Source organism: Camellia sinensis, chromosome 9 (genome assembly GCF_055761805.1).
Source record: "Camellia sinensis isolate YWXY chromosome 9, ASM5576180v1, whole genome shotgun sequence".
NCBI lineage: Eukaryota > Viridiplantae > Streptophyta > Magnoliopsida > Ericales > Theaceae > Camellia > Camellia sinensis.
Window position 1 is genome coordinate 37,339,541 of NC_138969.1, and position 8,082 is coordinate 37,347,622.

Sequence of the window (8,082 nt, forward strand, 5' to 3'; positions counted from 1 at the left end):
TCTTCCTGATTGTTCGAATCCCTATGATCTAAATCGATCTAGGGCTCAAGGTTAGGGTTTTCTGATATAGATTTGCTACATTCACACAAGATCTATAAAATTTCATGGCTAAAACTAATGATTTGGAATTCTTTTCTCTCGATTTAGTTGATTTCTAGCTTTTTTTATTTTGCTTTTGTTTTGTGTTTTCTTCTTTCGTTTTTGTTCCTTTACTCTTTCTAGTTGTTGTAGGGAAAACTCTTCTTTTTCATCAGATTGAGCAGCAGCAATGGTGAATCGATTTATCTAGGTTTCGAGTGCGGCGTTAGTGTCTTTGATCATGTACGGGACAAGTAGGTGGCGTTGGATGTGGATCGTTGGAAACAATGAGTAGAAGCTGATGAAGAGATGCAGATCTGCTCTCTTCGATCAGATCTGTTCTCTCTCTCTCTCTCTCTCTCTCTCTCTCTCTTTCTATATATATATATATATATATATCTCTATCTCTCTCTGTGATCTGCTAACATGGTAATATCAGATCTGTTTTGTCTCTCTCTAGTCCATTATTTTGCCTTTTTTTGGAATCCCATTTTGGCATTTCTTGCTTTCTAACTCTCCTAATAATCATTTCGGTGTAGTTCCCATGTAAAATGATAGACTTGCATCTTGGTATGTTCTCTGAGTTTCCTTCTTTTTCAAGCTACTACACATAGGTGGGCCTGTTATTGACTACTTGTGCAGAGAGCCAAGAAAAGAAAGGTATTTTCTTGATTCATATCTTTAACTATTTTCTCCCTCTGGATATTGATAATATAATAAATTTTCTTGGTTGGGTTGGATGCAGGAATTGGGATGTAGGCATATTGGCTTGGCAAGATTGATTTATTTTCTATTTCCCTCTGTCTCTATTTCTCTTAAATGAGGACAATATCTTCTGCTCAATTAAATTCAAATTCAAATATGTCATTGGGTTTCCTTTTTATTTGATTCAAATTCAAATATACATAACAATATGTCATTGGGTTTCCTTTTTATTTGTCAATTTTAGAGGGATTTTGTTGCAATTCTTCTTGATTGAAGAAATTAGTTAGTTCACTCCGTCCTAGTTTGGCACAAACCCGCTTAGCTGTGCTGCATCATTGTTACTGACACAGTTTTTTTCAGTTTCTTTGATTGTAATAGAATTTGATTCAGTAATAGTATTCTGGGGCTGCTTATGCTTATGGTGTCTGTTTTAGTTGGTAATTTTTGTTTTTTGTTTTTTTGATTGGCAACAAAAGAAATTTTTTTAGAAAGTAATGGAACAAAATAGAACATAAATGAGATCTTTGGCGTTAACGCCAACATGGTCTGTTGCTACTGTAATGACAATCTTTGTTGTTGTTTCTTTGCTTGTGGAGTGATCAATTCACCGCCTAAGCAATGTAAGTCTAGATTCACTATTGATTTTTTGCCATTTATTATGATTTAGGTTGGAAATTGGACTATTATGTTTCAATTGATACAATTTGTGATATCGACCTAAGCTTTTCTGCATATTTTCATTGCAAAGTTAGTTGAATTTGTTCCACTGCAGTAGCAATAAAATATCAGTATGAATTGCTTTGGGCTTGTTCTGATGAGCTTATATTTTTTCTTTCATTCTAGTGGTTGCGGAAAACAAATCGAAAACCTTTGTTCGAAGCTGTAGAGAAAATGAAAGAAGGTATTTGGTATAAATTTCTATGTCAATCCTTACAAAATTTATCAACTTTTCTTATGTGTATTTTTGGAATTCTCATCTTGAAGTTGCTATTTTTTGGATTTCTGCTTTCATAATTGATGCTTCTAGGCTTCATATCTCTCCTTCTCACTGCTACTTCAGGCGTTATATCAAATATTTGCATCCTAACATCGTTCTATGAGAGTGTGTTTTCTCCTTGCACCAAATCTGAGGTTCAGGACAACACTGAAGATAATGTTTCATAGGGTCTTAAACTTTTGATGGCTTTCGCTCTTCGTCACTCAATTGTGAAGGTTACATTCTTTTTTGTAGTTGCAGTTACTTAATTCAGTTGTTTGCATGTCTTGTTTGTTTTTCTTGTCTAGTTGGTAGAAAGATCTCCAAAGTCTGAAGAAAAAAATTATGTACTGTTTTGGTGTCTCCAAAGTCTCAATAAAAATTATTATGTTTTTCTTTATTGCATGTCTATGTCAATCTATTAGTTCCAAGGGAGCTGTTGCCTTGGATGAATGGTGTGAATGAAATTTATATAATATACTCCCTCCATCTTGAAATAAGTGTCTTGCTTTTATTTTTATTGGTCCCAAATTGAATATATGTCCCAATGGAAAATTCAAAGCAATATTCTATTGCTTCCCAGTGTTACCAGTTACGGCAAACATGTTACATTACATATGTATAAAAGCAAGCAATTTTGGAAGAGTTTATGCCAAAGAGATGCAGTGACAGTGCTTGGATTTATTGTTGCTTTCATAAGCTTTATGCTTTTTCAAACATAACACTCATTTGGGATGGATAAAGCAGAATGATCTGGATTATACCTTCCAGAAAATTGATGATATAGTGATTACTATAGGTCATTTGTAACATTTATTTTTGTGGGTCATGCTACCAATTATACATCACAGACCATGTAAGCTGTGTTAATTGGTCCTTGTATTGTTGATATGGTTCTACTGCTTGCAAATTTGCAGAAAACTGTGTTGAGTAGGTTTTTTCTTCTTGTTGCTCTGCTGGTTTGAGGTTATGCTCTAGTGTTAGTGACATTAAGAGTACATGCTTTACTGAGATTTTGCAATTTTTTTTTTTTTTTAAATTTATTGTAGTGATTAATCTGCAGCACATACATCCTTTGACATGAAGATGAATAATGTGTTGTTCAGTTTTGTTTATATTAAGTTGAATTTGTCATGTATTCGTTATAGCATCGTAGTCAAATTTATGGAAGACAAGGACTTCACAATTATACTTCAATTGAAATGAAACTAAAACACTTGTGTGTTATTTTCTGCTTAATGGCTGTCTTTGTAATAATGTGATCAGATCCATAGTTGGAGGATATGGGAAGTTGAGGCTTATTTGGAACAGCATGAATTATTAACTGGTAAGATCTAATGCTTGATATAATTTACATGATTCTCAACATTTTCTAGAGCCCTATATATATTCTAGCCTTGTTCTGGTGGACGGGTACAGTTCTCCTTTTTATATGCTTTATTTTTAGCTAGAGATGAATTTGTACATTAAAAAGAAAAGAATAGGGAGAAGGAGTTGGAATCTATCAAGTAGAGAGAAGGGAATGCCTAAAAAAAAACATATGAGGTAGCAAAGTGAAAAAAAAGGTAACAGTTGATGTTAGATTACAACAGCCAAAGAGGACTACAAATTTTTGTTGCCCCAATTAGCAAAAGAGTTGCCTATGAATTAGATTAGCTATAATTTATCAATACATTTCAAAAATGCAATTCTCAACAACACGATATCACGTTTTGATGATGAATGCTTTAAAATTGCCATGGAAAAGTCAACTGGGAGTTGGGAATCTACATGCAGTTGACATACCCGAAAATCTTAGGGAAGATTTTTGGACCTGTGTTCTCATATGATGTTCACCTTTTGTTATTGATATAACAGTTAGAAGATGGTATTGAAGACAGTTGAATTATTAAATTGCTCTGTGAATTGTTTTGTGGTTCTCTTTTTTGGGTTTTGAAAGATGGTATTGAAGACAGCAAATCTTTTGAAGAATGAAATTCCATTTGAGGAAGAATCAGTAGTTTTATTTGAAGATGTCAAGACTGGTTTAGTTCTCGTCAACATCATCAATGGCTTCTGCACCATTGGAGCTGGAAATCTGGTCTCTCTTCTCCCCTCTCTCTTTATCTTTTCATTATTACCCAGTTTCAATTATTTAGTAATGGATAGATTTTTCTTTACTTCAAATTAATATGGATTAGATTGTCCCTATCTGCTAACCCACTTGTACAATAGATCGTTTAAACTTGGCTTAAAAAGCTTAGCGATTTTAAAATCAATCCAAGTTTAGCTTGTTCACAAAACCAGCTAATCTCAAATGAGTTTTTAACACAGCACAGATTGTTTGGTTCTCTTTGTGGTCTGAAACTGAGTTGTTATGTTATGATGGTTGAGTCTGTGTTTGGTTGAGTGTTTTTTTCAGGCACCCACAGAGCCCAACAGTCAGATCAATGAAACGATCGATGAATCGGCAAGACAGGCAAAAGTGTTTTGAAACAAGAAATGGCCAGTTCTTGCATTTCTTGATTCCCACTATCCTGGAAAACTCGAACATCCCTATTCTCATTGCATCATTGGCACTGATGAATCTAATTTGGTTCCTAGTATATAAGTGAACTCTGTTTTCTCTGTTTTTTTGATCTATTCATTAAAATTCAATTCTCAGGCTCTCTTTCTCTCTCTCATGTGCAGCTCTGAAATGGTTGGAGAAGGAACCAAATGAATGAGAAGGCGAAAAGATTGCTACGATAGATATCTGGGTTCAATGGAAGAGGATGGTTCTAATGTGTTTGTGGATTGGGTGAAAAATAACCAGATTAAAGCTGTGAGTATATATTTGCTATTAGTAGATGGATATAGATATTCCCATCAATCCTCAATCACTTTCACTTCGCATTATATCCAAACAATTCTATGATTTTCTCTCTGTTCCAATGAGTTCATATATAATTCTAGATTATGTGAGCTTATTTATGATTTTCTCTCTGTTCCAATGAGTTCATAATAATTCTAGATTATGTTTAAATAAGTCCTCAATTTATTATTTTTTTTATTCTGCTTTCAGTGCAAGCCTTTTCTGGTATTTTTTATGTAGTCCTCTTTGCAATTTAAAATCACTGTTAAATTGTGAATTTCTTCAGAATGCAGTTGGTTCTCATTTATACCCTCAGAATCCAGTCCTCCGCCTTGGAAGTCAGCTCAACTTCAGTGTAGAAGGTTGGTGTATGATAAAATTTTACATTAATTTTTAGTTGGTCACAACTAAAACTCACAAATCCATTTCGGAAATCTAGATCTAAAAGACAACATTGAATTAATGTTTAAAAAGCCATACTAATTGTATATGTCAGGTAGAAATCTTAGTCTGAAATTGATGAATAATTCAAATGCTATTTTTTTTTGTCTGAAATCTGTACTAAACCATTGGAACAGCTTAGCTCAGCTAACTCTAATCCTTAAGTTGGATATGCCCAGTAGTTGCAGGAATGCCATCAAGGATTTATCCGTTGGGTTAAGCTTGAAAGCTCAAACATTGAGTGTTTATATTTAAGAGCTTCTTCCTTCCATGCTATTGGAGAATATAGAGAAGCGGTATTAGGGATTCTTTTTCTTGATTTTCCCATTTAAACTACTGGGCATCATGCTCAATTCTTCTTTGCTTTGGTTTACTAAATTTCATTTTATGATAAAGGTGAAAGATTATGATGCTGCTTTGGATTTGGAACTGGACTCCATGGAAAAATTCGTGCTTCAATGCTTGGCCTTCTATCAGGTTTGATTTGATATTTGATATGTTGTATTTCTAAGCCACTGCGGGCATTGTTATGAAAATTTTCATAAGCCACCTCAGGCATTGTTATGAATTTTTTTAGCATCTATTGTGTGGTTGCAATCATGAAATAGATCAGATCTATTGTGTGGTTGCAATCATGAATCACATTTACCCTTAGTTTTGCAAATTGTCTTATCTTTAGTGACAAAGTTTTTTGCAGCAATTCCTGGCACCATTGAGAATGGCATACCTATCGATAAAGGAAAATTATTAAAGTCATTCTAAATGAGAACAAATTACTTATTTAGTAATGTTGACAAATGAGAAACCACATAACACTCTAAATGAGTTACATATGGAGAAAAGAGGGTATTAATGTTGTGGTATAAAAGGAAACCATGGAACAGGTGTCAGAGAACAAATTTCCTTTCAATGCAGAAAATTACATATTATATGAAGAAGTTGGAGAAGGTGTCAGCGCCACTGTTCACCGGGCTCTCTGCATTCCTTTGTGTTGACTGGGATTTGGGAATGTATCCTGCTCAAAATTGTCTTTGTTGTACATGAACCTATTATGATTAATTGAATACGAATCCCTATTCTGCAGTGTAATGATGTGTAATATGCTTGACTATTCCATTGCATCTGCATGTGCAAGCAAATGACTTAACCTATTTTTTCTTTTTATTTTTTGATTGTGTTTGTTGTTTGATTTTGGTTCAGACACAATCATGTAATGTTTATTTAGTCAATATATTGAAGTAGCTGTAAAATTTTATTCATATTATTGTTATTTTTCAGCTTTTTTAAAGGTATGCTTTTAAGTTAAATATAACAGATTCAGAACAATTTTTTTTTAAAAAAAAGAGCTATAACGGCGTTTTTTCAAAATGCCACTACAGTGCCAACGGACATTTTTTTAAAATAAAAAAATCTATCACGGCGTTTTAAAAACGTCGCTAAATATAGGATGACGTCATTTTATCATTATTTATCGCATTTAAAAACGCCGCCTATACTAATTTTACGACGTTTTTAAAGCGTCATAAACTTTTAGCAACGGCCGCGTCCTCGACGTTTGGTGATAAGCGTCACTAAAGTAATTAGCGGCGTTTTTCATACATATAGCGGCGTTTTTAAAGCGCCGCTAAAAGTCATTTTTCCAGCAGTGTAAATAGGTGGCGTATTCATAAAGGCCATCTAAATAAATGCCATTAAATCCCTTTTCCTTCTAGTGTTGTTTAATATGTAGGTTATTGCATGTATAAGGGGCAAAGGCACGGGGGTTAGGAGGGTCCTGGCCCTGCTAACTTGTTTCGATTGCTAGGATATGTGTGTAATTTATATGCTTCATATGTTACTTCTTGTTTTTTTACTTATATAATATATTTTGTGGAATTGTTCTGAGTTTTTGTAGTGTTAATACAAATCATTATAATTATATTTTGAATGGATGCACCACAAACAAGGTTTTAGTTACAAATTATTATGGTTAGAGTATCTCTAATGCTTACTCTTCTTTTTTTTTTCCTATCAAATTTGAGTAAAGATTTAGATTAAAAACTTCATCTGATACCAAGTGTTCCAAAGCTAAATTTTCAATTCTCATTAAAGAACCAGTCGACCGGGAGGACGACTGGAAGGATGCCCGAGCGGTAGATTGGCAATAGGCAATTTTACAAGTAGCTACTGATCGTCCGCAAAGGCTCTCTCCAGAAAAACTGATGAACGATGAAGCCTCTCTCGATTTGATGAAACTATTGTTTTTCCCCTCATTTGATATAGGTTTGATGCTAGGGTTTGAGAAGAAAAAGTAAACGTGTTTCATCAAATTTAAATTTGATTTCAAATCTGAATAAGCGTTGGAGACACTCTTATATAGAGAACTATTATAATTATGTTATGAATTTTAAAATATTACATACTATTATGGTGAAAATGTTATTAACTATTGTGATTTTATTACAAATCATTTCAGTGTAGTTTGGAAAGGGCATACAGTATGCATTTTAAGAGTGTATACCATAATTTTACTCATTTTAATTCCTTAAAAAAAACACCAAGTAATTTTATCTTTCATTCATTAGTAAATGATAATTTCACAATTTTATGTATGTAGTGTGATATATAATTAATTACCATTCATATATTGGATGAACAATGTGATATTACTTCTCATTTGCATTTTTTAGTGGTGTAGCTTGCTTTTCGTGCTCCTTTAATAAAACAAAAGATTAATATAATTATAATAAATTTGGGAAAATTTGGCTATTAAACCCCCTTACCTTCCTTTCATTGTTAAAAGGACTAAGAAAAAATTTATACTTTCTAAACCCCCTCATAATTATAAAGTTTTGCATAAATGACAAAATTTATTATTTAAATATTTTATCAGACTATTATACCCTCAACTAAATTCCCACATTCTCTCCCCACTCTCTCCCCGCCTTCTCCATCTCTCTCCTCCCCCTCTAAACATAGCTTCTCTTCATAGCCATGTCCGAGGCCAACTCAGCCGCCAAAGCACCGTCCGACAATGTATTTCGGCCACCAACCGCCGTGATTCCGAGTG

General features: G+C 33.5%; 1 long non-coding RNA gene and 1 pseudogene across 1 annotated transcript; both read left to right on the top strand.

Annotated features, from left to right (window-relative positions):
- Positions 1 to 306: 306 nt before the first annotated feature.
- LOC145799357 (nicotinamidase 1-like) lies at positions 307 to 4,655 on the top strand (annotated as a pseudogene).
- Positions 4,656 to 4,708: 53 nt separating this feature from the next.
- Positions 4,709 to 5,776, top strand: LOC145799067 (uncharacterized). The gene is made up of 3 exons (XR_014341065.1): positions 4,709 to 5,329; positions 5,430 to 5,510; positions 5,731 to 5,776. It is a non-coding gene; the product is annotated as an uncharacterized LOC145799067 (long non-coding RNA).
- The last annotated feature ends 2,306 nt before the right edge of the window (positions 5,777 to 8,082 follow it).